The sequence below is a fragment of the Cricetulus griseus genome, chromosome 3 (assembly GCF_003668045.3).
Source record: "Cricetulus griseus strain 17A/GY chromosome 3, alternate assembly CriGri-PICRH-1.0, whole genome shotgun sequence".
Taxonomy (NCBI): Eukaryota; Metazoa; Chordata; class Mammalia; order Rodentia; family Cricetidae; genus Cricetulus; species Cricetulus griseus.
The window spans coordinates 34,633,137-34,649,548 of record NC_048596.1 but is presented as its reverse complement, the minus strand read 5'-3'; the positions used below and the strand labels follow the sequence as shown (position 1 = coordinate 34,649,548).

General features: G+C 43.1%; 1 protein-coding gene across 7 annotated transcripts in view; it reads left to right on the top strand.

Moving 5' to 3' along the window:
- The window catches only part of LOC100770307 (probable global transcription activator SNF2L2), a 171,661-nt gene that overhangs the window by 122,615 nt on the left and 32,634 nt on the right, over window positions 1–16,412 (top strand). The gene's annotated exons all lie outside the window — the stretch shown is intronic.

Here is a 16,412-nt window from a genome sequence, read left to right as displayed (position 1 = left end):
GCGCCTCTCTGCTTACCTTTCCCAGAATTCTTCTTGCATCCTACTCCCATCTATCTTCCTGCCTCTCTTGGCTATTGGCCAAACAGTGTTTTATTTATCAACCAATAAAAAAAAACATATATACAGAAGGACATCCCCTATCAGTAGCCAAGCTGGAGGAGCCCCTGTCCACATGAGCAGTGAGATGGAGAAACAGCATAATGCACGGGTATAGGAACCCATGGTTGTGTCTCACCTGTTCCACACACCTCCACTTATATCCCGCTGTGTGAGCCTCCTTTATGGGGCCACCTCAGTTGCCTAGAGGACAAAGAAGAGCAAGCAAAGTTTTCATGAACACCTAGCAGTCTCCACCTCAGCATATGCAGGATAAATGTAAACAGTACTGCTGCTTTCCTGACAAACACAGTTTCATCGCACACAGGTTTTATTCTATAATTGGAATATGCCAAAAATTCCCACAGAATCCTGGAGAGAGTCTGTTTAGTTGGAGGATTTAAAAAAAAAAAAAAAAAAAACAACATTTTTTTCCTGATTCATAATGTTTCAAATGAAGAGAATCACAATTTCAAACACACCTTTGTTTTTAAAATAAAGTATTTTAATTTGGTTTAAAACCCATTTCCATTGAAACTTAAATGCTTTCAGTGGTAGGTAGTTTCCCAGTCTTGGGTTAACTTCATCTTTGATAGCGGTCAGTATAATGTCCACTTACCCAATGGGCCAAATGGGGTCATCCATCATATCATCTTCCCCAAGATGCTGTCTGGGTTAATGTAGAAGCTGTTGTTTAAGAATGATCTTGGTGTCATGCATCTTTGTTCTTCCCACCTGTGAGTCTCTGTGAGAGTTGGTAGAAGGCTGAAGGGCTACTGCTATCCCGGGAGGTATTAATGTACACCTGGTCCCTTTTTATGCTCTTAGAGACTTTGATGACCGGTACTCCTGATGTCTGGGGTTCCAGACCACCAGTTCTAGCCAGAAGTTGTTCTTTGTTCGGATATTTCATTACACCTCTGCTTTCTTTAGTCTCAAAGGACTCTTGACTCTTTCGTACCTTGGCTGCTTCTTGAACAGTGTGTTGGAATATGTGGGACACATAGAAACTGGCCCCTTCCTTAACAGTTGCCAAGTTGCCTCCGAGGGCCTTCGAGCCTCCGATTTCTAGGATCTGATGGTTAAGCAGACTCAGGCACTTAAAAAAAATGGTATAGAATGTCTGACATTACAGATAAGTGTATGACCATATGAAAGATACAGCGAGAGACTGTCCTAAAAGATGCTGAAGGCCAAGCCTCATTAGCTTCCTGGTGAATGAACGTTATTCTGAACATGCCTTTCTACCTCCAGCACCCTGAGGGATTTTGTTGTCTTCTAAAGACATCTATTTATGTGTGTTTGGGCTTGTGTGAGTATATGTGCACGCATGTATATGGATGCGTATCCATATATATCCATGGATACATCCCATGGCAGTCCGGAAACAGAGAACTCCAGCAGAGCAGAGATGGGATAGCCTTGAAACCTGCTACTCTAGCAGCCTACCTCATTCAAGGAGGCTCTATGTCTCAAAGGTTCCAAATCCCTATCAGCTGTGGACCAAGGGTTCAAAATCATGTCCCCACATAGGGGACATTTACTATTAGTATCTGTCTTAGCAGAAGTAAGAAAGCAATACTGCTTTGAAGGCATGTCTTTGAAAAGGCCAGCAGCTCCCACTAGCTATTTCACAGCCCTTGGAAGGGTCTGCCTCACCTGGAGAAGCCTGATTGACATTAGTGTCTGCTGCTGGACTCCTACTGCTGGTTCGCAAAGTGAAGGCATTGTTTGTTTCTCTTCACTGACCTTATCCTCATCATTATTTAAGACAATGGATCTTTTTCTTGCACAAGGGATGGTCTATCTAGAATGTGTGGAAAGGCATATTAAAAATATTCTGTGTATTTGGTAACTTCTTTGGGGGTGTACTCAAGGTGTTAGCAGTGCCACATTACATGATAAACTTGCATTTGTCTATTTGTGCTCATGATATAATTGAAGTCTTGATAATTTCTTGAAAAATAAAAAAAAAAACATGTCTCTTACTCATGATTGCAGGCATTCCATTTATTATATTGGCAGAAACTGAGGCAGTGGGTAGGCCAGGGCTTTTCATTTGACTTCAGCCCTGTGTACTCTGCCCGACAGGTTTCTAGCTTATAGTGCAGGCATCGTTCTTGAGGACAGGGACTTTGTCGGGTTGGGGTTACTGCAAAACTAAAGGGTGAGCTAACGGTGGTTTCTGGAAGGCTTTTCTCTGCTCTTCCTGTCCCTTTGGTCTTCCTGCCAACTTCAGAACGCTTCCCTTCCTTAAAACGCTTAGTGATAACCTGGAATTTGTTTAATTGCCAAGTTGAGTGATTTTTGCCCTGCAGCACTTGGAGATAATTGGAATGCGATGTAGATTATGTGCTCTGAGTAATATGTAATTACAGTTGGGTGGAGACAACAAATTTGGAGAGCATACCTTTGTCACACAGCGGATCTGATGTCTTGAAAAATACGGGTTTTGAAAAATCCCGCTTTTACCTGAGGCCAAAATGTCCCCCCTTTCCAGGAGTGGCTTTCAATACTCTCCCCATCCATTTCACTACCTGCCCTGGCATAAGGGAATCTCCCAGGAATCTACAAGGATGACCCCAGCTAAGACTCCTAGCAATAGTGGACACATAGCCTGAATTGACCATCTCCTGTGACCAGATTGATGCTTAGCCCAATTGTCATCAGAGAGGCTTCATCCAGCAACTGATGGAACAGATGCATACCCACAGCCAAACATTAGGCAAGCTCAGGGAATCCTGCAGAAGAGCAAGAGAAAATGTTGTAGGAGCCAGAGGGGTCAAGGACATGGAAAAAAAAAAAAAAAAAAAAAAAAAAAAAAAACCCTCACAGAATCAGCTAACCTGGCCTCATAGGGGCTCACAGACACTGAACTGACAACCAGGGAGCCTGCACCGGACTGACCTAGGCATTCTACATATATGTTGCAGCTATGTAACTTGTTCCTCTTGTGGGACTCCTAACAGTGGGAACAGGGGTTGTCTTCAACTCTTTCACTGACTTTTGGGACCCTACTCCTCATACTGGGGTCGCCTTGCCCAGTCTTCATACATGGAGAGGTGCTTAGTCTTAGTGCAACTTGATACGCCATGTTTTGTTGATACTCATGAGAGATCTGCCCTTTCCTAACCAGACACAGAGTAGGAGTGGATTGGGGTGTGGGAACAGATGGTGGGGGAAGGGATAGGACTGGGAGGGGGGAGGAGTTCCATTTAAGGGGTTTGGGGTTTAGCTCAGTGGCTGAGCACTTGCCCAGCAAGTGCAAGGGCTTGGGTTTGGTATTCAGCTTGGAGGTGAGATGTGGGGTTATGTTGTGGGGAGGACACAAAAATTTGATGGGAAATCTACAAAGAATCAATAAAAAGTTAAATGGGCGGGGAAGCCAAAGAAAACTCCCACTTAAATTTCTAAGTATCCCTGTGCACTTCCTCAGGGCGTCTCCTGTTTCCTTTCGCGTCTTTATATACACTGTGGATGAGGTTGTCTACATAGGTTCCCGGCACTGAAGGAAAATGCCCTTCATTTTGTAATGATGCCCTGAGCAGTTAGACCCCAGTAAGTACTTTGAAATGTGATAAGGCCAGGCAGTAATATCACGGGTATTGTCAGAAAGCAGAAAGTTTCAAAAGGAACCTCTGAGAGCAAAGAAGGCACACCCGTATCTTTCCTTTGATAAATCTGGAATCAGATGAAAGTATGGATTTCTTATGATGTTTGTACCCTGATGGGGTCCCTAAGATCACATCTGCTGGCCATGAGGAGGACTTTGAGAGTTTTATTTTCCCAAGGCCTGATATAAATGAAAGAAAACAAAGGACTCTTGAGATAACAGTGGGGCATAACCAGTAAATCAGGTGGAAACCTCTCCATGGAATTTACTTTGGCATTTTAAAAGCTGGGCGATGTCAACATGCACATATAGACAGAATAGATTCCCGGACTTGGCCACTCCAGCACAAGGTGCCAAACTCTAGAAGGGAGAATCAGTGGATGGATCACTGATGATTTCAATCATAAAATGCCCCCCCCCAATACATACACAAAGCAGGGTGGATGGTGAAGCACGCCTTCAATCCCAGCACTCCAGAGGCAGAGGCAGAAAGGACTCTAAGTTCAAGGCCAACCTGGTCTACAGAGCAAGTTCCAGGACAGCCGGGGCTACAGAGAGAAACCCTGTCTTGAAAAACATATACAAGAAAAAGCTAAGAGGCTGGAGGTTTCTAATTACATATTTGTAATTCTGCTGAAATACATCAGAAATAATAAGATCTCCAAGGTATGAAGAGGTAGGCTTTGGGCTCTTCTCTCTGGAAGTATCTGAAACAGGATAACATCTCTGTTTGGGCTGGATGAAGTATGATCCTTCCCAAATCAGAGACAGGCTGGAATCTCTCAACTATATTTTGGCTGAGAACATCTGTGATTCTGGGAAATGTAATTTTTCTCTAAAAATATTTTATCTTATGCCAGTAAGATTTCTTGGATACTTTACCTAAAGCATAACATATATAACACAAATATAATTCCCTACTTTTTTGTTATTTTAAGTAATCTCTGTTTTGTTTTTAAGACACAAGACTTAAAAGATGTGACCTTTTACTTTTCTAATGGCATTTAAGTTTTAAAATTAGGTCATCCAATTTACTGGGGCAGAATTTTCTAGCAAGCTGCATTTCCGTTTTTATACACAAGGGAGAGCTAAGGCCCTAGAAAATAGATTTTGGCTTCCCCACATTCCAGGTTCTGCTTTAGGATGGAAGTCCTGAACTAATTAATGGTGCTAAGGGCCATGAATTGTTTGGAGGAAATATTTGACAGCAGTAAAGTAATTTTAATAACTTCCAACCGCTTTTATTTTATATCCACTGGCCGGATTGCTCTAAGCAGCCATTTGACCCCAGTACGTTCCCTTTTGTTAGAATCCAGCAGAGTAAATTCAACAGAAGGAATAGTCCTCAGAGGGTCGCCTGAAATAAAGAGTAAAGGTTGGGAGGCTGAAGACACTGTGCTGAATGACTGACTTCTTTTTCTGTTTTCAGACCTTAATGTCTAGAATTTCTGGTCTTGAATTTGATTGTTAGAAATCAGGATTTGGCTCCCAAATCAAACTCAGTCATCAAAAATAACAGTGGAAAATTGCTCTGGCCCTATTGGTACAAAAGAGACCCTGTAAGTTCATATTCTCTTGAGATGAAGAAAAAAATCATTTATTTCTGTAGAGAATGGAAAAAATGGAAATGTGTCGTTTTTTGTTTTTTTCAAATTAAGATTTGGGGTTTAATCTCACAGGGCATTTATTTGTTTGATGGCTTGTTTATTTATTTAAAGTCAATAAGGTGAGATGACTGAAGTCTTTTTTTTTTTTTTTTTTTAGAGATGGGCAGATTTCTGAGTTTGAGGCCAGCTTCATCTATATAGCAAGTTCTAGGCCAGTCAAGGCAGCATAGTAAGTCTCTGTCTCAAACAAAACAAAACAAAAAACAAACAAGCAAAACCCCATTCAACCTTAGCAAACCAATAACTAGCTTTCATCCTTGGTAAGGGTTGGGGCCTGCACTGTTAAGGGAGAATAAGTCAGGGTAGGGTGACTCCATTTTCCTTATCTAAGTGTCTGGATGGGATGAACTGCCACTTAAAGCCATTTTCTGTTGGGAGCTGAGAACATAAGGCATGAGATCTACCAAGGGTCAATTCCTCATCATGACCCAGATACCCTTTGAACCTCTGGACGCCTTCTTTGTTCTTTTTTTTTTTTTTTAATAACATGGTCCAGGAGGAGGTATTCTCTGTTTCAATGTGTATTGTATTATACAGAACCAGGATCCTAAAATAGAAGAGTTCCCTTCTAAGAAAAATATGTTTCAGAGAAAGCCCTAACAGGTAATAGAAGAAATACAATTCTGCTGTGTGTCTTGAAGAAAAAGTTTAGGGTGACAGGAGAAAGGTAAGGGACTCCTCACTGATGGGATGAAACAGGATGGCAATTGCATGTCTGCTCACTGAAGGTGCGACAGCATCTGGCCATATGCTTATCCAACTCAAGCCAGCTAACCTAAACTCCCCCAGCAGTTCACTGGCTCAATCTAGTTTTCTCCCAACTGCTTGCTAACCTAGACTCCCTCAGCCAATGGTCTTTACTAATGTTTTCTCCTTAGCCCATGCTTACAGAAAGAATATGGGGGCTGGCAGCCATAGAGTGTGTGCTACTACCTATGTCAAGTGATCTTTGACTGGCCTTTCCCAAGTGTGAGGACGGCAAGAAAAAAAGTTGGTTTCCTGCTGGCAGGAAAAGGCAGAAGAGCCAGAACCCCCCTGTATTGCAGACAGTTCTCAGACTTCAATCACACAGAACCGTGTTGTTTGTAAGGTTTTATTTTGTGGAAGGAAGGAAGGAGCAGGATCAGTACTGAGAAAGCGACTGAGTGTAGGCCCCTGCTTAAGATTGTGGAAGCTGAGACTCCCGTGAGGTGCTGGCTCTCTACTAGGGCACAGGAAAGCCAGTAATGTGGCTTAGTCCATATCTGACAATCGAAGTCCCAGGGCAGGAACATTGCTGGTGTAAGTCCTGGACTCCAGAGGCCTGAGAATCAGAAATCCGGACAAAGATGAACTGCGTGGCTGGAAAAGAAAGTTCTCATTTTCTCTTCTTCCTTTTCTTCCCTGGCCCTCAGGGCAGGGAGAGAGTCACAGTGGTGGCTTTACCGATTGAAAAGCTTATTTCTTGTTTCAGAAACACCCTCAGAAACATGTTCCCGAATAGTTATCACCAACCTCTATGCTGTCAGATTACACACCATCACATTAGTGTGACCTGTCCCTGGGCTGCCCCATCCCTGGTACTTGATTATTCTACCTCAAACTAAGGTGTGGCTCATCTGCAGCTTTGATGTGCGGAGCTTTACCATTCATTGTCTAAAGGAAACCTCCGAAGTCACAGGAAGCTGTGGTTGCTTTGTTTGTTGTGACTTTTTTTTTTTTTTTTAATAATGATCCCCTCCTGCTTTGTCACCCGTGTGCTCATGAACAGATTCAATTTAATGATCATGTACCGAACATTGAGCCGTAGATGTATTTGGAGGTGGGCAGTGTATTAAGTTGTTACTCTGCACACATTCACAGCTGGCCAAATTTATTAATGCAATTAAAAGCCAGACTTGAGAGGTGCTCTTAGCAATGACATTGCAAGTTAGCCACCCTCAAGGGCTGGTAAAGAGTGGATCTCCAAGCGTACACACAGCAAGTGAGAATTAGCAGAGACGAAAAGATGGGTTTGTAACTGTGCAGGAAATGAGCAGGCTTTAAACAACGTATATTCTGCATAATGCTACCATGGCAGTGTCAGCCCTCTGGGAATGGTATCTAAGTAGCCCCGCCTTCCGACTGATAAAGGAGGAGAGGGCTGCTGTCCCTGAGGTCTGGGTTTGTCTTCCTGCTGCTGTTAGCCACCCGCAAGGGCTGGTAAAGAGTGGATCTCCAAGCGTACACACAGCAAGTGAGACTCCAGCCTTTCCAACAGCAACAGCTGGATGTTTGTTACCTGTCAGCTCTGTTTGGCTTTGGGGGAAGGAGAAATACAGCCCACACATTCCCTGACAAAAGAAACAGGAACTTGAGTGCAAAGTAGTGAAGGTTGGAGCATGTGACATGTTCAGAGTCCTGGCATGTTAGAGGGCGACTCTATCTTTGTTCAAGTTGCCCAGAGGATTCCGAAGAAACCTTTTGGAAAGAATGTGTACTCTGATCACCTTGATTGCCCTGCCTTCATTCCCTCCACTCCACTGTAGCTAGCCATAGGGGAGTGGAACCCAAATACTTGCAGGTGATCTATAAGGCTTTCAACTCCCTCACTGTTAAGAAGCTGGCCCACAGGACTGTCTTTCTGGCACTCTACACCCTGGATGAGTTCCACAGAGACCCTTCCTGTCCCCCCTTGCTGAATGGTGTTTGTTATTGTCTCATAGGGTACATTGTTTTCATGGCACTGCCTCTGCCTAAAGGCAGTTCTCCCCCACCAGCCCTGAACTCCTGGGACAGCCTGGTGTATCCCAGAAACTGGAGCAGCAACCCCGTCATTGCCAGCACTTAATAAGTGTTTGAATAAATGGACATGGTGCAGGCAGCAGGGAGAGCTAGGAGAGAAGGTTTGGCTGCAGCCCTTATCCTTTTGGCAAAGCCAGTAGAATGATGTGATTTTTTTTTTCTTTCTGCTAATGCAAGTCAAGGCAGATAGGCATTACCAGCATCTCTCCAATGGGATCCTAGTGATCCACGCCTTCATAATGATTTCCTACTCAAAACAATCCTAATGGTGTGTTACTTGGACCCGGATATGCCCTTGAACTTTTCAAAACTGTGAAGGCGCCAGCACTCTTTCAGAAAGCATGGATGGGACCTATGTAAAAATGCATGGAATGTACAAGCATTGCTTCCACCTAGCTACTTCCCAGAAATCTTGCTAGGTTCTCCACTGGCTGCCTTCTAACCTGAACTCCATCTCAGTAAAAGTCGGGTTAGTCTCAACAACCTTAAAATTAGAAACACTGAGTACTAAAGGAACTGGATGCTCCTCTTTTCATTTTGTGCGAGTGTCAGGTATGAGTATATAGATTGAAAATGTATCACCGGGATGCTGTCTATGTGGCTGCCTCCCGCTTTCCCACTAGAGAGAAAGAATTGTTAGAATGAAGGAAATCTGTGGACAGGATCACAACACCTTGCTTTTGTACTGCTGTTCCTGCTATAGTGTAATATTGGAGGTCACCGTGCTGCTCAGAGCCCATCACAGAAATCACCTTCCTAAAGTGTGTGATGATGATTCTTTAAAAAATTACCTGGCATTTGAACCTTGTAGAATCGTTTTACAAAGACGTTTTAAAAATTGAAGCTGTGGGGACTGCCAGTGTGACTCTTCCTCTATGCCGCTGTGGCTTCTGATGGCATAGTGGGAGAATGTGACTGAGACAGCTTTATTACCACCCAGTGACTCGGTTTCCCTGTCTGCACAGTGGAGTCATGAAATGGGAGCAGGGGTAGACAGAGCCCCTCCATCCTGCCTTGTCACTCTTCAGCATTGCCTTTGGTGACCACCGGAGGGCTGATTCAGACTTGTCCTGGGCCATCTCCAATTCTGTAAGTCTCAGTTGTCAGGGACTAGGACTCAGAGGTTTTTCTTTGTGGTTGTTCTTCTTGACTGTGTAGAGTTGACAAGTCTGTTCTGTTGGGACTGTGGACTTAGTAACTGATCCCTGTGTAGACTTTAGGGACATCCTGGTTATGCTATGAATGGCATTTGAAGAACTAAGGCCAGTCCTGTGTGGCTGTGGGCCATGATAGGTAAGGTGCCAGTGTTGTAGAACATGGTGAAGGGGCAACTGCTGCCACAGGCCTACAGGCACAACTTCTTACAGGGACTAGGAACTTCATCAGTTCCGTACAGACCAAGAACTAGGATTGTCTAGCCTACCTAGCTGCCTTTTCGATCCCTTGCCAACCACTGCGTAGTAGAGTATATATCAGATGTTAAAGATGTTAAATAGATCTCATTGTATTTATTGAAAACATCGAGTTTTTCCTTAACTTATCAAGATCAAATCCATTTGCATTCGCTTAAAAAAAAAAAAACAGTACTTCAGTGTCATGGTATAGATAACCATGTGGTTCATGGATTCCACATCCTGAGAATCAAGCAGTCACAGATCAAAATTGCTTTTTTAAAAAAATGTATCTATATTGAACATAGATGTTTGTCATTATAGTAGTACATTATTCATTGTACTACTAAACAATGTAGCACAACAATCATTTACATAGTATTTGCATCATATTAGGGAATCTAAGTGAGTAAGTTGACGCTAGAGATGATTTTAGGCTCTGAGAGAGTGTGCCTAGGTTTTGTATGTATACTGTGCTGTTTATGTAAGAGACTTGAGCATGGCCCATCTTTAAAAACAAAACAAAAAGGAGTAAAATACAGAAGAGTGGAAGAAAAACAATAGACTCTCACTGACCTTTGTGTATATTGGAGAAAGGGCCAAGGGAAAATCCTATTGAAAAGCCATTTGGGTGGCTTTGCATCCAGGGTGGTTCTCAACCTCTTGTGAGGCTCCACACTTGGCAGTAGACCCGGTCAGCTCCACCCGAGATGCCCATCAAGCCTCAGCCTGTTGGTGGCATTTACCAGGAGGAAGCCTGTTTTACAGGCACTTGGTGCCAGCAGACTACCTTTTGTATTTAGGGCCGATGTGTAGCAGCATGCCATCCCAAGCTGGAAAATGACTTTTCTTTCTGCCCATTAATAGGGCTTCTGTGTCTCACAGGGTGTCTGTCCTCCCTTCAAAATCCCTTTTGCCTCTCTTATGTTTTACAGTTGGTGAGTTTATTCTAGTCTGTTTCTAATTATTAGAAAGTGGGCAAAACATACCCTCTTCTCCCCAAGACAAAATTCTTAACTAAAACTCATTCCCATAGGTTTTATTTTTAACTTTTGTAGTTTTTTTATTTGTTGTTGTTGTTGAGATGGGGGGTCTCTCTATGTAGTCTTGGCTGTCCAAGAGCTCCCTATGTAGACCAAGCTGTCCTTCAGCTCAGAGATCCACCCACTTTTGCTTCCAGAGTGCTGGGGTTAAAGGTGTGTGTGTGTGTGTGTTTTTTTTTTTTTTTTTTTTTTTTTTTTTTTTTATGCTCAATCGCTGAGCCATACCTCTAGCTTACAGGACTGCTTTTGAGCCAAACCAGGCCTATTCTCTGGGTTCTTTTCCTTCCTGCCTTTCTCTGTGTGAAACAGTGACAGGTTACATGCTATAAATCCATGCCACCATTTAGTCACCAAGAGACTTGGAATCGATATAATTTCTCCCATAGCTCACAAACCTGGAGTGGGTTTGGGATTTCCCATCTTCTTCATGACAGGTGTATCTGCTGAGTGAATGTCCAATGTTGAATCTGCTGCCTTTTTGATTTTGATGATGCAAAACATCTAAGTTTTGTTAAAGATCAATGATTGCCACCCCTGCTGATGACCACCTGGCCCATGTGTTCTACCCTCCTGTTGGAAAAGCAGAGCCTGAAGCAGGTGGGAAACATGTGGGTGTGAAAACCTTGGAGGGATCAGCCTAGATCAATTGAGAGAGCCTCCTGGGGGAATATGAGACTTCTTCGACTGTTAGCTGGGTCGAAACTACAGAGAGCCTGCTTTGTGGATCTCTTTCTGCTAAGCAGCTGGACTCTGGGCTTTTTATACCTTGTAGGTCAGTGTCTCTACCATGGTTTTGTTTCATTTGTGGGAAGCTCAGCCCTTCCCTGCCCTCCACTGTGCCTCATTCAGTCATGATACAGACACTACTCTGCCTTTGAACTGAGGACTTTATTACTTCTCAGCTCAGAGATGGCAGCGTTACCTGTTGGTCTGGATTTTCTTTTCATGCTGTTCAACTCTTAAAGCTAAAACAGGACAGAAGATTGTGTGGGTACCTGTTAAAATAACCAGAATAAAGCAAGATAGGTGGCAGCAGGGTAAACTAAAACCATGGGTGTAACAGATATGCTGCAAAATATTATTTACACTGTAAAGATGTGTCTCTGCCTAAGGCACCTTCTGATTGGTTTAATAAAGAGCTAAATGGCCAATAGCGAGGTAGGACAGAAGAGGCGACTTCTGGGCAGAGAAAGAAACTGGGAGGAGGCATTTAGTTGAGTGATTTCACCTGTAGACTCAGAGCAAGCCAGATGCTCTATACTAAGAAGAGGTAACCAAGCCACATGATAGAACATAGATTTAAAAAAAAAATGGGTTAATTAAGTTATCAGAGCTGGTTGGGGAAAAGTCTAAGCTAAGGCCAACCTTTCATAATTAATAAGAAGTCTCTGCATCATTATTTGTGGGCTGGCAGTCAAAAGATAGTCAGACAAGAAAGCTTGCTACACAGGTCTTTCTTTGGGATACTAGGTCCTGAATAATGACGTGGAGACTTCTTACTAAGTATGAAAGCTTGGCCTCAGCTTAGGCTTGTTGCCTACTAGTTTGTAACACTTAAACTAACCAGTTTATATTAATCTACATTCTGCCATGTGGCTCGTTACCTGTCCTTGATATCTAATATGGAAAATCCCCACCTCTTAGATTCTTCACAGAGTTCCTCTCTCTGTCTGGAAGTTCCAACTGTCCTCTCCTGCCTAGCGATTGGCTATTCAGCTCTTTATTAAACCAATCAGAAGGTGCCTTAGACACATCTTCAAAGTGTACAAAAAAAATTATCTCACAACGTCCGGGTCCTCTCTTGCCCAGTTTATCTGGCCTGTTTTAGTTCATAATGCATTGTGAGGCCTTTGAATTAGTCACTGAAGCCTGGTGTTAAAATGTCATTCCTTGGAAAGTCCTTGTTTCAAGAAAACAGAGGAGTAAACAGTTATTTTATTTCAGCAAGGTGGTGAACTGTTTGCAATGTCAGTGAATTTATTAAGAGGAGGGAAGTGAGAATGACCCACTCACTTGAAACAGAGGCCCGCTTCCAGGGCAAAGATGCCACAGAGAAACGGTCTGTGTGCCATTTCAGAAGTGACCTATAGGATGGCCGATAGGATAGAGAAACCTCTAGGCTGGATAGGGGAGGGTGTGATGCTCTCATAGGTGAGTCAGAAAGATTCACGGAGACAAATACTTGCCTTGGCTGATGGGAAAGTGATAAAAGTGCTGGATAGGATGTAGAAATCTTAGTTGGTAGCTCCAAAAAGAAATACAGGTGACACAGATTTTGGGCAAACTGGAACTCCTCAGGAGATTTATTCTTTCTTTTCTTTTCCTTTCTTTTTTTTTCCTTCCTTCCTTCCTTCCTTCCTTCCTTCCCTCTTTCTTTCTTTCTTTCTTTCTTTCTTTCTTTCTTTCTTTCTTTCTTTCTTTCTATCCATCCTAATAATTAGAAGACATGCTACCTATGTATCTATAAATCTATCTATGTATCTATCTATCTATCTATCTATCTATCTATCTATCTATCTATCTGTCTATCTATCCATCCGAGGAATTGGGAGACATGCCCTCCAATAGTAGTTCTAGTTAGTGGCTTCTTAAAAGACATGAAGATTATGGATTTATTACCAAGCCACTCGGGAGCCCTCCTATACAGGAGCAGCCAGATTGATAGCCTTCCCAGTAGGTTGACGCATATAGTTTGTACTCCATTAGGGCCCTTCTTTGTGCGCTTCTTTGACAGCAAACTCTCCGAGAGTCAGTAAGAGCCTCCCGGAAGACTAATGAAGGACTACACAGTCTTTAAGCCACTGACCACATATGCCTGAACATTTACAGTCCATGGGGGGAAAGAGAGCCAGAGAAAAAGTTGGAGAATTTGCAGATAAGGGTAGAAAACTATGGTTAGATGAAGCAGGGAAACCCAAGACTGGCAGTACAGAATGGGAAGTTGTGAAAGAACAGTAATGGTGGGGGGAGCAAAATAAGAAAAGACTAGAGGAGACAGGTATGGGAATTGGGAACGTTTGAAGGAAAAAAGTCTGTGGCTTCCTGGATACACCGTGTCTTCAGAAAGTGGGCTCATTAGTGTGATAATGGTAAATAGCTCAGCAATGTATGGGAGAAGAAGGAGACCTTGTGTTTCTGGCTTAGCATTTGAAATAGCTACAGCAAATACTACGCTGCATACAAAGTGCTCGTGTACAGGGGGTTAGGACAGGCGTCCCAGGTGAGAGAGGGGATCTCATAGTTGGGAGCAAATACAGCTGCTATGGGAAGACATTGGATTTTGAGTTCCTGTTGCTTGAAGAATATTCACATTGCTGGTATCTTACTACAGACTCCTGTAACAAAACACCTCAAGCTGTGTTTGTCATAAACGATAGCAATCTATTCCTCATAACTCTGCAGCCTAAAAGAACCTTTGGAAAGTCTCAGAAGATGCTGTGTGGTGGTTCTGCCTAGTGTTCATAGACGTCATCTTGGGGTTGAAGGGGCCAGGGAGCCCACTGGAGTCTGTTTTCTGAGGGCACTAATCCTAGCCACAGAGTTTCTGCCTACAGGAACTAATAACCTCCCAGTTTTCACACAAGCTGGTGCTATTGGCTTGAGGGATAGTATTTCAACACAGGAATTCTGAGGATGCAATCACCAGTACCATGTAAGCCATGGAGGGAATGATGACATATGACATTGGCTTGGAGGCACATGAGCTTGGACTTGCTAAGCTGACCAAAGGAGAGGAATGGAAGAAGTAGGGCAGAAGAAGGTGAAAATGACTGAGGACCTCGCAAATAGAATATGTCCCATACCTTTTTTAGAAAAGGAATAAACAAAACAAAAAAACAGACTGGGAATGTAGCTCAGTGGTAAGGGACTTAGTGTGAGGCCCTAAATTTAATCCTTAGCCTGGGGGTTCAGCAGACATGGCATCCAGGTATTAAGTCTTATGATAGCATTACAAAAAGACAAAAAGGACAAAATCGCAAAGAGCAGGCAGGGTAATGTGACCCCTTTATTCCTAAAAGAACAAAGGGATCTCCATAACTGCTCAGTCAGAGCCAGTGGTTACTGGTCAGAGCAAGCACCTGGCCAGGAAGGTGAGAGAAGGTAGATGAATGAGGCCCAGCAGGGTGTCACAGATGGAGCCATAAGTTAGAAACTCAGGAGCATCCTATTGCCATGTTCTGAGGGAAGCTGAGGTCCCCTTCCGTTTCCTGACTAGAACACTCTGCAATCTTTCCTGCAGAAATAATAGCCGTAATGTGTGTTGCTTAGGATTCCCAGCTTCGCTTTTTTTAGGGAAAGTGAGAAACTGACAACCAATGCTAACAAAGCATACTGAGTATAGATGCTTCCCAAATTCCAACAGTCAAGCCTCGCCTGATCTAATGCCCACGTTACTTTTAAAGAAATAAACCTCTTTTGGAATCCTGAATGTGTGTTCACCTTTTTAGAAATAAGAATCTTGTAATTTTTTATTCACTACTGTTACATGTATGTATGATGTAAGGGGGGGATGCATGTGTGCCATGACATGTGTGCAGAGGTCAGACAACAATTTTGTTGAGTTAGTTCTCTCCTATCTTCATGAGGGATCCCGAGTAGACCTTAGGTCATCAGACTTCAAAGCAAACAGTTTTACCATCTTGGCAGCCCAAGAACCTTACTGCTTTCCACAATTTTATTTCATTAATTTATGTGACACCAAAAGAAATTCCGAGGTTCAGGTCTCAGCACATTCGGGTAGACTCTGGCAAGACGATCTCTGCTGGGACACACTCCTCAGAGGTCAATGCTGCAGGCCCTTGCCTTCAGAATTACTGATGGGCGGGAGGGAGAGGGAGAAGGGATTGACATGTGAAACAAGCTTGTTTCTAATTTGAACTAATAAAAAAAATTACAAAAAACAGTTAAAAAAAAAGAATTACTAAAGGGCAGGTGTGCACCTTCTAAAACTCCAGATGCCCCATTTCTAAAATGTGTTTTAGGGGCCATTTTCTTTATACACATGTCACAACCATTAGAGCCAGTCCCTGTGTTTGTCTGTCTTTGCCACTCTCTGAGTGTGCTTTAGTTGATTTTCTTTGGGCATCTTATCTGCTATCTCACTCTTCCCATCTTGATGTCAGCTATAGATTCAGAGCAAACCTACCAGCCCTGCCAGGTTAGAGTACCAACAAGAGGCCATGCAAGGCTCCTCAAAGGGTGTGTGTGTCTTAGCCAGACCTAGTCATATTTAATTCAGACTCTTACTTCTTTGTACTTCAGAATTATAGACTGATTTTCAACTTCACTAGAGAGGAAGTTTTGTTTGCAATGTATGTATGGCTCTCCAGGACCCAAAATTTATGGCTTTATTAAGACAGTCATGCTTTTATATTCTCTCAATTAATGAATAGTTGATTATCTCAATGTACTAAGTAGGAAGTGTGGGACCTCATAGTCTTCCTTGCCCTGGTGCCCCAGTAATATATGAATAGGGGTGGGTGGTGGTGGTGGTGGTGGTGGTGGTGGTGGTGGTGGTGGTGTGTGTGTGTGTGTGTGTGTGTGTGTGTGTGTGTACATGTTTTTATCTAGTCACAGCCTAAATAAATGCACGTCTTGTATGTAAGGAATCCCAGTTCCCCTGGGACCAGCTCCTCTATGTGCTCTGAACAAGTAGCCCTCTAAATAGAGGGCTATTTCAACTTCATGTTTTCAACTCAAGACTTCTCTGGCCTAGGTGCCACCCCATTCAGCTTCTCCTCCCACGGATATATTCTTTAATGCCTGTAGCAATTCAATCTCTCTCATGTATGTCATTGAGAACCCCCCAGGATACCTTGAAAACAAGAGATCGTTAGGC